The 18,744-nt window shown below is 34.7% G+C and overlaps 1 pseudogene across 1 annotated transcript; it reads left to right on the top strand.

Moving 5' to 3' along the window:
* Window positions 1-3,039: 3,039 nt before the first annotated feature.
* Window positions 3,040-4,547, top strand: LOC145035803 (small RNA degrading nuclease 1-like; annotated as a pseudogene). The gene is made up of 8 exons (XR_013678379.1): window positions 3,040-3,054; window positions 3,098-3,210; window positions 3,299-3,368; window positions 3,466-3,566; window positions 3,750-3,815; window positions 3,872-4,007; window positions 4,075-4,175; window positions 4,272-4,547. The product of XR_013678379.1 is annotated as a small RNA degrading nuclease 1-like (transcript).
* The last annotated feature ends 14,197 nt before the right edge of the window (window positions 4,548-18,744 follow it).

Here is an 18,744-nt window from a genome sequence, read left to right as displayed (position 1 = left end):
ACTGCTCGCTTCAGTAAGGGGCCGATCGAAAAGTACTCGGATTCTGTAACTCGCTTCGGTTAGGGGCGGGTAGGGAGTACTCGGACGAGTAATCATCCAAATCGCTGAGTTTTACAACACAGATAACAAAACACAAAAAATTTTCCTTGGTCTGAACATGACACGATACCGTGTTTTTCCTCAAACATGAAAACGTCCCAACTATAAAAACGACAAACACGGCAACACAACAAAAATAAGATTATATATATATATATATATATATATATATATATATATATATATATATATATATATATATATATCATAGTATATTATAACTAAAGTATTTTTCCTTTCACCACATTCATTTGAAACCCCTATAACTTTTCAATTTATTTCTCATAATAGTTATAAGTGTGTTAATAAGGTTAAATAAATATCAAACCTAAACCTAAAGTGTAATCATATATAAGCTAAATTTTGATATTAAAATAATATATTTACTTCTACTTATTAAGTGATTTTTTAAACTTTTAACATGTTATCACTACAAAAAATGTCATTTAGTGGTATACAAAAAGTGCCATTAAAAGCTTCTAATGGAATCAACATCACAAATAATAAATGTCACTAGAAATGTTTCCACTAAAACCCTTTAGTGACACTTTTTGCTTTTATCGCTGCAGTTTTTAGGCTTTTGGTGACACTTTTGTATTTGCCACAATAAAAGAAAAGTTTTTTGTGGCACATATTTTGTCACTGATAGTACAAAAACATGTTAAAATCCCCTTCATCAACAGATGGTACGACAATTTAATAGCAACCTCATGCTTCCTTGATTTCAAAAGGATATTTGGATCATCATTAGTACATTAATTTTTTTTTTTTCTAAATATTTTCTAACTCGAAACCAGGAACAAAGGCTCAGCAGAAATACATGACACCATTAGTTGATCCAAGAGTTTTATATGACTGGAAAAATATATCCTTTATGAGGATATCAAACCCTGAGCATAACATATATATAGTAAGTAGTACTACATGAATCATAAATGCATATATTATATCGAGCACATACCAATTGTTCGATATAATGCTCATGACAATTCTATTTCCTTATGATCTCAATTTTAATAAACCTATACATATACTTTGCAAGAAAGGGAATGTTTAGGAGAGTGAGTTTTCTCCACAAGTGATCAAAGTATTTATGAATATTATTTGTGTTTGCTTATCTAACTGTTGGTTATCTTCATTTGACTGAAGTGTGTCACGTGTAATTTTGATACCTGTAAAAAGTTTACATTTTGATTACTTTTTTTTACCTTAAACTTTACTGCTCATAGAACATACAAACCCATTTCATTTAGAGCTTCAAAAAAACGCAAATCGAGGAAGAAGATGCATATGGGAGAAACTTTCAGCCATTAAAGGCAACTGTGGAAATGGACTTGTTCTTGATGAATTTGTTGTAATTTTAAACATCATGAATACTTAGAACTATTAGGTTTTGCTGGTTTTGATGTTTTTCATTTGACTTTGGCCAAACATCCTCCCCTTGACAGTGGTTGTTTATAGCATCCCCTTGACAGTGGTTGTTTATAGCAAATACCAAGTTGGTATATAGAAATTTAGATATTTATTATTTGTATTTACAGTTTATTTTCTGTATTTGATTATTCGTTTGATCAAATAATTCTGATGGTAACTGACAACAAATTCAAGTTTCATCTAATATCTCACCCTCAGCCAATGCACCTTTGCAAGATTGTCATTAACATCAAATTTAAAGTATCTATATACCCACATAACCATTATACCCACATAACCATTATACCCTCGCAGTCTACCTATATTGTCTTATTATAATAGTACATTGAAAGCATTTTACCTCATACTATTTCAAGAATTTAGTGTTCAAATATAAATCTATAAACACACTCCAAATTACCAAAATTGTCCCTCAACCACACTAAAACGCCACATCAAATCAAGTCTCATGACATATAATCACCATAGCTTTCAATCTAACAAGTCTTGAAAGCATAGGTTACATTTTCAAACTACACTGCATAAACAAGAAAAACAATCCATAAACAAAATTCCATATATCTCTATTTTACACGCATCTATCCCCAAATTATTAAAATGTAACTTTCGAAATTCCCAAATTACCCTTCACGTGCATGGCCCTCCTAACTTCACTAGTATATATATCCGTTAGGAACTTAGGATATTATAGTTTTCGTTTGTTTTTTTTTAATTTATTTCATATATATTCCGCGAAAGGCCGCAATCGTTACCTACAAATATGATATGAACGTTAGCGTCACCATAAACCCCAGGGCATTCAACTAGAACGCTTATAAACCCTACCTTTCCCCCAAATTTCCAACTTTATATACCCTAGAAACATACCTGAGGAAAACGCCTTCCATGGATAAGATCGAAAAGGCTCCGAAGGAGGTAAATCTATGTATTAATATGTAATTTGTAACAATATTTGCTTATCATATGGTCCTAACTCGCAGTTTATTCACCTCTTAATACGAAAATGGAGCGAGCATACTATTCCTTTTCATAATGTAAATTCAAAATTGATCTACTAGAGAAAGTTAAAGTAAGAATCAGATGTTCATGACGCTTCCTTATATCTAAACTGTTAGGTTCTGATCGACATTGTGAAATTGGCACAAAAGCGTGGAATGAAAGGCAGTAATGGAGTCTGGAAGGACTTTTTGACTGTTTATGACAAAAAAGTTGGTGTCAGCTTGAGTGATCCTGCAAGAAGGTCTCCTGAAGCATTGATTGCTTTCTTGTATACATTCAGCGATGCTGATGATTTGAAGGTTAGTGGTTTCACTTTTTAATTTCATATTTTCATTCTATATGTAACCAAATGCAATGGAGATTCTGATGATAACAAAGGATTTTTTCCCCCAGTTTTTTGATAAAGTGGTGGAAAAGCATGCCAGCATTGAGCATATCCTGAATAAAACAGATAAATTGTCCCTTGAACAGGTTTGTTATGATTTTTCTCCATTGTCTTTATATGAAATGCTTATGTCTAATAAGATGAAAAAAAGTCAACTATAATTTTTGTTGACTTTTGTAGGTCAAACTTGATGAACTTGTTAAGCCTGAAAAAGCAGTTGCTGATTATAAAACTAATATAACTGGAGTTTCTGCCAAAGATTTGAAGTTACTTGTTCTATACAAGATGTACAGGTGAGAGGGTAAAAATGTAAATTTGTAAAATCGGAGACTATATGGTAATTTACTGTTTTGTCCCTGAATCTGATGTGTTTTTCAATAGGATTCCATGAAGAAGTTGCTATCAAGAGGAACAATTTTGATTGGGCATAGTTTAAATAATGATCTACAAGGTAATAATAATAATAATATATATGAGTGTTTCTTTTTTATTTAATTAAGAAATTCAGGCTTTTTACGAATTTACCCTTGTGTAACTTTTTTATGCAGCATTGAAGATAGATCACACAAGAGTAATCGACACCTCTCTTGTCTTCAAATACTGGAGTGGCTCCAATTTCAAAAGACCATCTTTGAATGATTTGTGTAAGGCAAGTCTTGAAAAAGACATAAATACCCTTATTCTTTTCACAACACATGACATATTGTACTATGTTCCTGATACAAAATTTTAATCTTTTTTCCCACCCAAAAAAGGTGGAACAGGGGCTTGTTTGAGCAAAAAACGAAAATGCCCTTCCATTTATTTTAAGTTTTCTTTCCATATTTTGCAGTCACTTTTGGGATATGAAGTACGTGCAGCAATGAAACTTGTACTTGCCAAAATAGAAGTGGGGTTGATAAAAATGAAACTTGCTTCCTATATTTATTTATTTCCGAAAATACCCTTTGATTTGATTGATTCATCTATTTGCAATACATTCACGTGGTTGAAACAGATGCAATGAAGTTACTTTGTCACCGGATACCAATTTCCATTACTGAAGAAAAATTACTTGAAATTATTCCTGGAGATTTCACAATTGAAGTAAAGATTTGTTAAATTAAAATAAATAATTATTATTTAAAATATAGGGCTAAATGTGACAATTTGGTTGCAGGAAAATAAGAAAGGTAAAGGAAAGAGATATTCGGTTGTTTTCAAGAATAAACAGGAGGCTGATGAGGTGTACAAGGGTCTTAAGGGTGATGAAATTAAAGTAAGTATGTTTTAAAACATAAATATCATTTTTTTTTTATATATAATTTTTAATTGAATATATAATAACTTAGTGTTGTGAAACCGTTTTTATCAGGATTCATTGGGGCGTCCACAGAAGTTAATTTTATTTAACCTGGATTCAGGTCTAGCTGGCAGTTTGTATGTCCGAAAGATGGTCTAAGCTGGCACTGATGTCCAGGTGGCATCGAAGATGAGGTGCCAGCTCAGCATAAGAAGGTAACGACACAAAGAAACAGTTGTATGTCAACAATTAGGTATTTGACTCCCACAAAAGGTGATTGCTGTTGAATATTGGAATTTTGTTTAGATTTTGATTTTATGGGTACTTTATTAAGTTTATTTTATTTTATTTTAGATATGAGGATAGTGGGAATTATATGAAGATAGTGTTGTTTTTTTTTTCTTCAAAAAACCACACTATAAATACAAACTATCTATTACTACATTTTTTTCACACACAAGCCACCTTCGATTTATACAATTTTTGAAACCTTTGCATTCCAAAAATGAATCCAAACAACCCACAATTTACTGCTCGTAGTAAATCGCGTGCAAATATTCATCCGATTGAAGTGTCACCTTGACCCCAACAATTTTTCTACCAAGAAATACCACAATAATTTTACACGATGCAAACTCTCAGCACAACCACATTTCAAAAATTTCCTCCGCTCCCCGAATATGTTCATTTACCGGAAGTCGAATTTGTCAGGGAAACTCAACCCGATCTCGAATCGATAGCCAAGCTTGATCCCGAAATTGTTCGGAAAACCCAACCTGAATCATCTAATCCCAAAAACGCGGAAAAGCAAAAACAGCGGTTCGAAAAGAGAAGATGGCGTCTCAACAATGGCAACCGGACGAAAAGATGGTTTTAGCCCAATCATGGGTCGCTATTTTGGAGCAGTGGCGGAGTTGGGGGTGCTACAGTACCCCCAAAAAATTATTTTATATATATAAAAAATATTATTTATAACCATTTTTCATTTTATTGTACCCCAAACTAAAAAAATTATAACATGTTTTTTAATGTCCGATATTTGATAACTACATATAATATATATATTGACAATGTTTGTACCCCATATCAAAATTCCTGGTTCCGCCACTGTTTTGGAGGATTCCAAAAAAGGCAACGTGCAAAAAAGATGATCATTTTTTGGCGATGCATAAATGAGCGTTTTCTTAAGGTCATGAATTGTGGAGAGTGCCGCATTAAAAATTAATGTACTAGCAAGTTTCACGAGATTAACATATTTGTTACTAAATTTAATGGCATTTACAACAATTTGTTAGTGCAACGAGGGGAAGGCGGTGAACAAATTTTAGAGACGACCCTTAAAATTGATCTTGTTGATAGTAATAAGAAGTTGTTCAAGTTTCTTGATGTTTAGAGGTTTTTATCCAAGTCCTCAAAATGGATAAAAGAGTATGGTAGAGAAGAAGGTGGTTTGAAAAGAACCAAAGTTTCTAAGACGTCTTACACTACTTCATCAGATGCGTATTTTGGGGTAAAGTTCACTATCTAACTCTGTTAAGTTTCTATTCTAAGATTCTTATTACATGATGTGACTGGGTCACGTGTGTATGTTTAAGAATCAAAGGAAAGTGAAGAAACTTAAAGGAAATATATGTTGATTCTGATCGTGAAGATGGATTTCGATAACATGGTTTGGTGATCAGAATTTTGAGTTGTTACTTAGGAGTTATGATATATTGCTTGGGAATAGATAACAACAAGTTTTTTCATATGCTTTTGCACTGTAAGGATAAGTTTTCTGCAAAGTTTTAAAATAAAATGGGAAAATTTTTGATTTTATGTATTTATTTTAGATATCCTTACAATGGAATGTGTGAAAATTGTTGTTTATATGATTCCATTGATAACAATGTTGGAAAATAGATTTGATTCTTTCTTTTGTGGTAGTGTCTAAGTTTACCACATAAAGAAAGATTCTCATCACCTAAGTTTCAATTGGACCGAAACTTGGAATCATGCAATTTGTATAGTATGATGAATGATAATTTCCATCTTTGGAAAAATTAAGATTTATTCCTTGTTCACATGTATATGTGAGTCAAGTGAAGGACTAAGGGATTAAGTGCACATACTTGTGCACTGATCAAGTCCACCACAAAAGATCATTAAGACTATTCGTCATGATTTACTAATGTTTAGTAAATATGGTTATACTTACAGGCTTAAGTATAATTATGAAACATTGAAAAAAGTTTCAATGTATGACAGAACGAATGAGAAGAATCAACTTAGGCAGAAAGATAAAAGTCTCTCAAATCTGAAAAGATGGAAGAGTACTTTAGTATCATGTTATATGATCATCTTAATGATTAAGAGACTTTATCACAATTCATCCTCTAAGTGCATTCTGATAGCTAAGAAGAGGAGTTATGAATTGTTGAAGTGGTTAAATCAAGAAGATGATTCATACTTCGTTCCAAAACAAATCTTAAAGTCATACTCCAATATTGTAACTTGAGTGACACATCTGAAAGAAGGTTTATAACACTTGGAAAATGTAAGAATAAAAGTGTCCTTCTGCTGCTGCCAATCTACGACAATTGACCTTTTTATGGCCCTTCTGATTGCAATGAAAGAAAATCAGGTCTGACATTTGTATCGCCGGAGTAGGGGCAATACAATCCCTGCCGAAATGCCCAACCTTGTCACACTTATAGCAGCCTGAACCCGACCCAGTGCGACAAGCTCCCTCGTGTGACCGACTGCATTTTCCACAGCGGTCCCGCCCTGACTGGCCTTTCGGCCTACCATCGGATCCCTTAGGTTTCTTCCCCGAAGCCCTCGCCGTTTGCTTCTCCTCTGCAATCCTCTTCCGGATGTGATCCAGATCAATCTCCCTCTCCCTAGCCCTAGCAATCATGGAATCCATGGTAGGGCAAGCTGAAAAACTGACATGCTCCCGGATATCAGCTCGTAGCATGTCGTGGTAGCGGGTCCTCTTCATGTCCTCATCACCCGCATACTGGGGCACCAACAAAGCCCTTTCCCGGAACTTGGCGGTGATCTCCGCCACAGTCTGTAGTCTGTCTCATATCCAAGAATTCCCTGGCCAGGTGCTGAAGCTCTACAGCTGGCGCAAACTCTGCTCTGAACCGGGTCATGAAATTTGACCATGTCATAGCCTCAACAGTCGAGGCTCCCAGAGAGTCACCAACCGACTCCCACCAATCCCTAGCCCGGTCCCTCAAACACCCTGGTGCAAATCGTACCTTCAACCCCTCGGGGCAGAAGCTGTTCAACTATGCAGACTCAATGTCCGCAATCCATCGTCTGGCAACAATGGGGTCCTGTGCCCCGTGGAAATCTGGCGCACCACTCCCTCTGAAGTCCTTAAAGGACAGTGTGCGTAGTCCTGACTGGCTAGTCGCCATGTCACTCCGGAACGCCCTGAGGCGATCCTCCATCAGCACAATGATCCCCTCCTTGATCGACCCGAAGATAACCGGCGTTGCATCAAGGATACCCCTCGTGATCTCGGACGCAATGAACTCGCGTAACCCATCATCCACATGCTCGGATCCTGCCCTCGAGCCCGATCCTGACCCGGATCCTAAACCTCCTGCTCCATGTCGCGTGAACACCATTCTGAAACAATAACATACGAATGTTAGGGTCACATATACTTTCTGGAGATCTCACACACTTTCCAAGCTTCCCGGTTCCATCCAGGCCCTCCTTGATTCGAGTACGGATCCTCTGCTTTTAGTAGTATGGGCCCATACTACTTTCCACATCTATCCGTACTTTCCTCAAGAATTGCTTCGACTTCACCAAGTCCCTTTTACGATACCCTTTCCACTGACCTCATCCTAGGCTTCCCTAGGGCACTCTCCGACCTACTCTCCGCCATCAGCTACACTAGGAGTCCCCACCACCTCCCCTAACTAGCTCACGGATACTGTTACATATTTGCTCCTTATTTAGTTGAAGTTGGTCAGAACCCCCATAGCACAAAGCAAGCAGCATTCGCGCTTTAAGTAACCAAACCAGGCATAACCTACACAGGTCATCCTACAGTTGACTAAACATTCCTAGCATACAGCTCATACAACAGGCACATAAAGCATCCTTCCTAGATCCTTAGCCCTAACTAGCATGCAATTCTCAGAATCATATATCAGGCACACAAGGCATCCTCCTAGATCCTTAGTCCTATTCTAGCATGCAGTTCTCTGAATCAAAACCATATAACATAACATAACAAGTATGGGTATCTTGGGGAAAACTTACTTGAGTCCGGTCGGTCGTACACATCACATACTTCGTCTTTCTTAAAAATTTCGCAGTTTAGACTTTAGAAAACCATTTTTCCTTAAAAGATCATTTAGTCCCTCGGTTTGAGTCCAGACACCCCCGAGGGTGTGTCCGAATCCCTCAAACTAGGGCTCTGATACCAACTTGTAACGACCCAATTTTCAAGGCCAAAAAATTCATTTTTGAATTAACGCATTTAGCAAACATTTACCAAAACATTTTCAATAAAACATTCATTACAAAATCATAATGTTGTATTTCAAACCATAAGATCATAAGTATTGAAAATCATAGTATAGTCCCAAAAACTTCTTACGGAAACTTGTGTGTGTGTGTGTGATGCGCTGCTACACCGCCAACTCTTTCCCCTTCGACGAAGAGGTACCTGAAACCAAAACCAAAATTGTAAGCACAAAGCTTAGTGAGTTCCCCCATCATACCACATACCATACAATATCGTCGGCATCTTTCAACCGGTAACCGTCATCGGTATCTTTCAACCGGTAACCGTCATCGGTATCTTTCAACCGGTAACCTTCATCGGTATCTTTCAATCGGTAACCTTCATTGGTATCTTTCAACTGGTAACCATCATCAGTATCTTTCAACCGGTAGTCAACATCGGTATCTTTCAATCGGTAACTATGGACTATTTCACCCCCTACTACTAGCATACAATCAACAGATATAAGCATACAGTCATGCATATCCAGGTACTAACCTACCCTTGGGTCCTAAGGACCACTGACACTGTCAGGGAAACTAATCTCTACCACACACATAACATAAACCCAGTTAAACCCCATAACCAACACATAACCAGACCAAGATAATTATCACGAAGAACATTATCTTCTAAATACCCCTTTTTGGTGGGCCGACATTGTGGCCTTAGACCCACCCCTACTGGAAGGTAACTCACCTCAAAGTCGTGCAGTGTCTGAACTATCCTTGGTGCACAAGTCGACTCCCAACAACTCCTTGATCCCTACACGACAACCTTCGAGTCAACACATATCATATACAACCCTAAACAGGGTTAGCCTACATTCAGCCAAAGTCAACATTGGTCAAAGTCAACATTCAGTTAACCTGACTCGTTGAGTTGGCCTACCAACTCATCGAGTCCATGCTTCTCTAATCCCACAAAAACCCCGGCTCCACTCGTTGAGTCTAGCAAAAACTCAACGGGTTCTCCTTCAATCATAACATCGGGACCATCTTCATCCGACTCGTCGAGTTCCTTCTTGAACTCGTTGAGTTCATCTCCAACTTAAGACTTGTCCAGTCTATGACACGCCGATTTGTATGAACAACTCGTCGAGTCCATCTTCAAATATTGGGAGATTGCTATGGAATCGCCGAGTCTGCTCATACCACTCGTCGAGTCCCATGACTCCCAGGTCCCTTTTTCACGTCTAAACCCACAAGGGACTTCCTTCCTAACACTTACCCGTTCACATAAAGGGTTTGGTGCATAATGGTCACCAACTCGCCGAGTGCTAAGAACAACTCGCCGAGTCTGACCTTGACCAATTCCATACAGTCGATTTAAATGAGGTCTAACACACCAAAACCATAGATCTGGCCTCCTAATGTCCATTTTATACGTAAAGTTCCAAACTTGATGCACATGCATGGGGTTTTTAGCTCAAAAATCCATATAAATTGTCCTACAATGTGCATAGGGCTCTCATGGCCCTAAAGTTGGCACCTTTATGCCATGAGACCCCTCTTAAGGCCCAGATCTGAAGGCTAGAGTCCACATAACACTTCTTAAATCCGAAAATGGCTTGAAAGCCCTAAATGCACCCAAGATCTACAATCTAAAGATGAACAACCAAATGGAAGACCAAAGAAGGAGCATTTTACCTTGACTAAGTTGAAGATGGAATGATATTTCTGGATCCACAAGCCCCAAGTCGAATACTCAAGCTCCTCTTCTTCCTTCCAAGCTTCACAAGTCAACAAAAGCACCAAAATGACCTTAACACACACACACACATAATCGGCTAGGGTTTCGATATGCAGCTCTAGGAGAGTCTTAGGGACATGGGAGGCTGAGTTAAGGTGTTTATATAGGGTGCAAACCCTCATATTAGGGTTTTTATCCAGACAGCACAGACTCGTCGAGTCCGGTCTCTAACTCGCCTAGTCAGCCACTTAACTCCCGTGTCCAATCCGCTTCTACTCGATGAGTTGGGCTACCAACTCGCCGAGTCCCAGGCCAAAATGCAAAATACTTAATTTAAAAATACGTACCAGGAACCAAGTGCTACACCCTTATAGATCAGCTTTGTGAATGAGGCCTACTAACGGTAAGACTAACCATGTTCTTATACATATATAATAATTAATCTTTTAATATTACTATATTATAAGGATTGAATTTTAACTTTTAAAACTTTCTGGGTTTTATAATTTAAATGTTTCAAAATTAAACTTTTAATCAAAAATTTAAATTCCAAAACTTGAGGGCAAGTTTTCAAACTTTTCAAAACATTAGATAAAATTTGAAAAATAACTAACTGATCATACAGTTTATATTTATCACATAATTTGACCTAATTTATTTTCCTTCCAAGATAATTCAAATCAAAAATACAAATAATTAAATTTATCTTATAAAACAAGTAATTATCTTATTTATGACAATTATCTTCTATTTGGGTTAGGATAATCATCCCAATATAATAAAAATTAGATTATATCAATAAAAAGACATTTTTGGCAATTATCCCAATCCAAAAAGATTCAAAGTCCCGAAAAATCAGCCACCATACGAGCCGACTCGACGAGTCACAGACCTGGACTCACCGAGTTCATCTGGTGACTCGACAAGTCAAGTAGTGAGAGGCTAGATTTTTTGAGTTTTGAGCTTGAACAAGTTACCAATGCATTAAATACAAAAGAGAAACGATATAGGCTCTAATACCACTGATGGGTTATGAGGAAAACAATATTTCTATAATGTTTGTGCAAACCCTATTTGCTTGGATCTAGTTTTTTCTATTTGTACATGCATAATTGTCCAAGACTTACAAAACCTAATCTAGCATACAATATAATTGAAATCTACGTCTAATGAAGAGTTAAGATGATACCTTTGATTGTTGCTTGAAGATCTTGAGCTTTTGAGAATCATAGCACCCCAAATGTTGTGCCTGTAAAGAATCACAAACACCAAAGCAACTGGAGAAGGCAAGAGAGAGAGGGAAAGATAAAATCGGCTCTAGAACTCTTAGGGTTAAAGGTGTAGCCGATTTCTTATGCCCAATGGTCCTTTATATAGGTGTGAGATTAGGGTTTCAATCATAGTCCTTATCCGGTTACTTAGCCACCAAGCATCCTATAAGAATATTCTGGAACCCTACTTTGGACGAAATCTTATGGACTATCCATAAGGATATCATCCACCCTATACCTAGGGTTTCTCAACCTACTTTGCAACTATCCAATAATTACAATTCAGTCCCTAAAGTTTAATTAATCTCTTTTGTTCACAAAATTAATTCTTAATTAATTCTTGACCAATATTAATTAAACAAATATGATTTCTCCTTTAATATATTATCCATATAATATATTAATAAACCATAATAACCTTTTTCTCTATTATTCATTCAGTCAAGTTGCTCTGGTGTAGCCAACCCAAAAGGACCATGCTACAACTAGGTCAAGTACATACCAAATATAGTTATCGACTTAGACACTACTCCAACATGTATAACGGGCTAAGTCCATTTATATGTTGGCTTGGGCCCATATATTAGGAAGGGCTAGGCCTATTGTATGTTATGTAGGCTGCTAGCTATCTCTGCGACTCTTGTATTTGTATGTCGGGCTGGGCCCATTGGCTTGGAAGGGCTAAGCCCATTATGGTAGGTTGGGCTCAACGTGAGGGCTAGGCCCAATGATATGTATGGTATGTGGTATTTTGGGGAACTGACTAAGCTTTGTGCTTATGGTTTTATGGTTATGGTTCCAGGTACTTCCGATACGAAAGGGAAGGGTCCGACTTGATCGCAACGCATCCACCTATGTTTCCGCAACTTTATGATTTTGAGATAGTACTTTGATAACTATTTTTACTTTGATATACATTTGAATGATTGAAAATGCTAAATGTTGTTTATGGTTTAATTAAAAATGAAAATTTTACCTTACAATTTTTGGGACGTTACAACAATATATTAAAATATATAAAAAATACAAATAAATATGTAAAAAAATATGTTTATACATTTAAAATACATAAACTATGTAAAAAAATTTATATAAAAAACTTAAAAATACACAAAATATGTGAAAAATGCTCCAAAATACATAAAAGTGCGTAAACATACTTAAAATTTTATATAAATACATAAAAATACATTATATATTTAAAATACATTAGAAAACATAAAAGACCTATATAAAAACTTTAAAAATTACATAAATACGTAAAGAAATAGATAAATATGCAAAAATACTTTACAAAAATACATAAAAATACGTTTATACATTATATACAAATTTTGAGAAAAATATGTAAAAAAAAGTCACATTATTTTGAAAAAATTAATGATTTGGTCTCATGACCTGCTGAATAGATCAAAAAGAGACTAAAGTGAATAAATTTGTCGGTTTTTTGGGCTTTCTATTAAATAAAAAGGGACTTAATAATTAATATTTAATAAAAAGGTTACAATATTTTTTTGAACGGATGAATTTTATAAAGAAACACAAGCAAGAAGCTATAAATTTACAAAGATAAAGCAAGGAAAGGGTTTAACAACCAATGAACCCATCTAGCGGGAACATTAGAGTTTCTAAAAATAAAGCAATTAAAAGAAATATCAACTAAGTTATCAAAAATCATATCCCTTTTCGAAATATTTTCACAAAATATCAAGTCATTCCGAAATCTCCATATAAACCAAAGCCACACAACAATAATAGATTCCATGGTATCTTGTTTCTTCACTCCACCTGATAAGTCATAAATCCAAGCAAAAATATCCATCAACGTCCACGAATTCGGTTTCACTATATCACACCATTTAAACACTTTGGTCCATAAGCTAGAAGCAAATTCTCAAAAAATAAGAAGGTGATCAAATCTTTCTACTGCCATCGGACAAACATGGCATAATAGGGAGTGGACTTCGACCATTTGAAGGCTTAAATTCCATCTAGTAGGTAACCTGTCAAGTAGTCCACGCCATAAAAAAATATTAACTTTCTTCGGAAGAAATCGATTCCATCTAATGGGAGTATTAGTTTCCGGAAGCGTAACATTATCAATATATCTTCAAGTCGTGCACACTTTAAAGTCTTCTATGTCATCTATATTCTATTTTCAGCAATGACTATCATTAGAAATTTGAAAATCACCAATGAGAAGATTTAAATCATCCAGTTGAGACTCATCAACTCCCCTTGTAGTCTGTCGAATCCAAGCCCAACTATGACCACTAACTACGTGATCATGAACTAAACAATCTTTTTATAGTCTCCAATTGAAAAAGTCTATGAAAACGGGACTTTAGAAGTAAATCACCAATCCAAATATTAGATCAAAAACTCGTAGATCTCCCATCTCTAATTCGTATTTTAAGGGAGGATAAAGGAATAATACCTTTCTCATGCATGGTATTAATAGAACCAACTATACATGCCCAAACACCACCACCGTGAATAAGACTATCATCAAATGGATTTTTATTATTTTTTGAAATAAGTTTCACCCATAAAGAACCAATCTCGTAACAAAATTTCACCTCCATTTCAACAATAAAGCATGGTTTAAAGCGTCAAGACTACCGATTTGGATTCCACCTTTTTCTTTATAAGCAATAACCAAATTCCAAGAAATCCAAGGGATTTTTATAGAATTTTCTTCTTCTCCCCAAAAGAATTTAGATGTAAGGGTTCTAATTTTTTCTTGACTTGAATAGGCATGCAAAAAGGGACAAGTGGTAAGTACCTAACGAGCCCAAAACCGAAATAATCAATGTAGCATGACCTCCCATGGAAAGCATATCTATCTCCCACCTGGATAATTTAGACTTAAACTTGTCAATAATGAGATTCCAATTTCGAATCAAAGACAGAGAAAAGCCCACTTGATAATTTAGACTTAAACATATCAAAAAGTTTACAATAAATTCAAACTTAAAATACGACTTAATAAAATAAAACATGAATTCATACTTAAAAACATGACATAATACCTAAAATTTAAAATACGCCTTGATACTCGACTTAAAACTAGATTTAAGACATAAATCTTACTACTTATCACTATTATATTGTTTTACAATCTTAGTATTTTCATTTGCCATAATCCGACGATCTTTTTCGGGCAACTTCACTTCATTTTGGAAAAAAACGCTTTACCACACGATTCATTTCTCTTTCCTTTCCCCGTTCCAAATATTTATCAAGCTTATTGTCCAACGCTTGCATCCCGTTCCTCATCGCCTTCATTTCACTCGATGAACTTTGAACACCTTTTAACTTCTTCTTTTTTGTTTTATCTCGTCCCATAGGACAAGTTGACACTTCATATGGATCATCGTTGTTGAGGTCAATCCCAATATGCGCATCAGAATATTGGCTATGGGTTGACTCGGAAATTCTACGTCATTTGGACATACACGCAAAATATTAATGCTTTTTGGAGCAAGTCATTTTGGTTTGTTCTTCACAACTTCCTAAACCACCTCATTCGCAAAAGCTCTACCGACTTTTATCTTATAAAATTGACAAGCATTTGCTATGACATCCACCTCGTTTGCACCACTTTGCGGGTTGCAGATCGCATTCATGTAGATACCATTGAACTTCATTGGATTTTTGTTTGTGGTCCTCCATTTCGAGTATACTTGATTAGTAGAGCGGTACTCCTTATTCATTCGGGCACAAAACTTTTCCAAACTCCAATTTTAAATGTCACACCACTTTGGTCGTTTTTCTATCGTCGGATCCTCTGATACATCAAGTAATGCTTTGCACCAATGCCTTTTCTTCTTTATTCGTCTATCCTTGGCATTTTGTTGTTAGCTGTTCTTTACCTTTTTCTTTTTGGGTCAACTTCGGTTTCTTGTATGGGTTGAAAATGTCCTTCATCGAAAAAATCGGTTGACTTATCGACTAGGCGGCGAGGTTTGGATTGGAAATGTGTTTGGGGTTGGGATTGGAATAAGGTATATGTTGAGATTGAAATCGAGAAGAGTATGGATAGAGTGGATACAATTGTGGAGCTATAGTCTATGATAGTAACTAGGTGTTGAATGGATGAGTTGATCGAGTAAAGGTCGATAACAAGTCGATGATGAAATGCTTGATGGAGATGTGTTGTTGGGGTTTGAAGGGTTTTTTTTTTTTTTTTTTTTTTTTTTTTTTTTTTTTTGACTAGGTGAAGACATGATGTTTTTGAAAAAAAAATTTAGAGATAAAAGAATGTATTGTGTGTGGTGAAATGTTGAGATTTAAGTGTCTATTTATAATGGTTAGAATAAATTTTTTAGATTTGATTTTTCTTAAACGGTTTTTTATATAAAAAAACATTGAGTTATAAAAAAATGTGGTCCATAAATGCCTAGGTCAAAGTTCAACCACCTTGTAACCATCACCTAAAAAATGGTTATGTTTCTTTTTCCACCACCACCTACGACATTCCCACTTTCCCCAACATTGTTGCCACTATCACCACCATCATCACAATTAACACCTCAATCGCATCGCCACCGTCTTTTATTATCATCTAAAATCAATATGGTTAATAAGTGTACGTACATCTAGTTTGTCGATTTTATATCGTTTATGATCAATATAGTTTAATATCATTTATACCGCTTCTCGATTTAAAAATAAAAAGTCTCTTTTTCACAAACTATACATTTTAGGGAGAATTTCATATATGCCCCTCTTAAACCTCAAAATATCATATTTATCCAGCTTAATTTCTTAATATCGTATTCACCCTTTATAAACCTTCAAAATATCATATTTGCCCAAATCCTTTCTTATAATGTTTTTAATATTTTATAATCATTTTTTATAACTTAAAATTACTTTAATAATTAAAAATTTTAACGATATTATCCTTCCGTCTATAATAATGGAATGTGAACTTCTAAATTGTTGAAATGTCGTCCTCTTGACAAATAAAAATATTCATCTTCAACCCTCTCTATGAAATGTATATTTTGATTGTTTAGTTTTTTTGTTGATTATATTGTAGATGAAGGATATTTTAGATATTACCATTGATATTTTGATGTTTAAAAAGTGCATATGCGATATTTTGATATTTAAGAAGGGCATATATAATATTATGATGTTTAAAAAGGACATATATGATATTTTGAAATTTTATAAATGGTAAATATGATATTTAAAAATTTTATGAAGGGTAAATATGATATTTAGAAATTAAATTGGATAAATATGATATTTTGATATTTAAGAAGGGCATATATGAAATTCTCCCTACGTCGATATCATATTCTATAGACATTGGAAAAAAAATTATGGATATTTTATATTTTTTAAAATAAACAACACTTAAATCTTACTCATTTAAGCCATCACATGTTGATTACCATTAATCTGTACTCATAAACTTATATCTTTTTTTCTACTATAAATTTTGAAACCCCAAAACTAAAAAGTATCCTTTTGTTAAAATAGAGTTAGGTACTCTTTTAGTTGGTTGCTTCTGATATTTCAAGTATATAATTTAACAACCTAACAATTATTTTGTCACATAAAAAGTTATCCTTACCGGATTGGACAACAATGGCGGCAAGATCTCTAGCAGACTTTCCCACTAACCGGAACATGGCCTTTCAAGATAAGGCGCAGTTAACAACGTCCCTCGGAAATGATTTTCTTTATTTTTATTTTTATTATTTTTTATTTTTTTATTTTTCCATGAATCATCATCGCCCTTCTGCTCTGCTCCCTCATAATAGGACCACGTCATTTTCCCGCTAAAACTTTATTTGACTGACACGCTGTCACCTTCCCCTGCTGCCACCTCTCCTATAAGAATCTACCTTCTAGAATTTTAAATAACCTCATAAAATAAATTTTGAAATTAAAAAAATAGATAAATAAATAACAGAAATGAATCAAGCTTCACTTCTGAACCAAAATCATAGTCAAGTTCATATCAATTCAATCTAACAAATCTCTCAATGTGATTTATTTATTATTATTTTCTAATTCTAATTTTGTATGAACTTCATGGTGAGCCAAAGCATGGCCAGATTCAATATAGTCTTCTATTTCACAAAAACCACAGCCAAATTCATTTCTTCAATTTCATCGGTTTCAAATGATAACATGTGATAAAAACTATAAAATCCTGGAAAAAATAATCAAATTAGTTAATTTTATTAATTTGTTAAATGATTAATCGCCAACCTGATTCTAACATATTAAAGCCAAAGCTGGCAGGGGTGGACGCAAGAATTTATATTTTGTGTTGCCGAGTTCAAGTGAGTGTTGCCAGTGCAGGAAAAAAAATATTAAAAAATTGAAATTTTTTCCACTGTGTACAAGAAAAATAGACGTTGTCTGTGTCACACCGTGCAACCACTACAAATCCGCCCCTGAAGGCTGGTCATGAGGAGGTGTCGGGGGTGTGATCTGGTACAGGATCCGCATCATGAAGGGGCCCGAAATTATAAGTCATAAATTCATCACTAATCTGTAGCTAATATATCTCTTATCTATCTATAATTCGTTGTAATCGTAGCAATTTTGTTGCTATATGTTGCTAATTCATAAGTATTTGTTGCTATTTATCGGGGTTCTAAAATTCTATGAATCTATTTTTACTTTTCGTATAGAACCTTTAAAATCAACAAAAATGCCCTCCTTTAAACGTAAAAAAATCTATAAAACCCATGGATCGGTTGTATATTTATACTATATTTTATATGTGTTAATTGTAAAAAAAAACAACAAATTAATGTTTTTCTATTACTATTCATAAAAAGTATTTTTATTTTTACATTTTAATATAATAAACTTTCCTTTTATTATACAGTTTAGTCATTCGTGTAACGATTTACGTGACATAAAAAGATTTAATTTTTTGATTTAAATAAAAAAGTTGATATTAGTTATATATATTTTTTATAATAATAATAATAAATAACTTTTTTGCATATATTTTTTTTCAATTTTACTATACGTAGGTGAAAAGTTAGTCTATTTAAAGCCAACGGGATCCCTTTACGTCTTCACAGCC

Source organism: Lactuca saligna, chromosome 3, assembly GCF_052625555.1.
Source record: "Lactuca saligna cultivar CGN05327 chromosome 3, ASM5262555v1, whole genome shotgun sequence".
Taxonomy (NCBI): Eukaryota; Viridiplantae; Streptophyta; class Magnoliopsida; order Asterales; family Asteraceae; genus Lactuca; species Lactuca saligna.
This window is presented reverse-complemented; position numbering and strand designations above follow the sequence as displayed.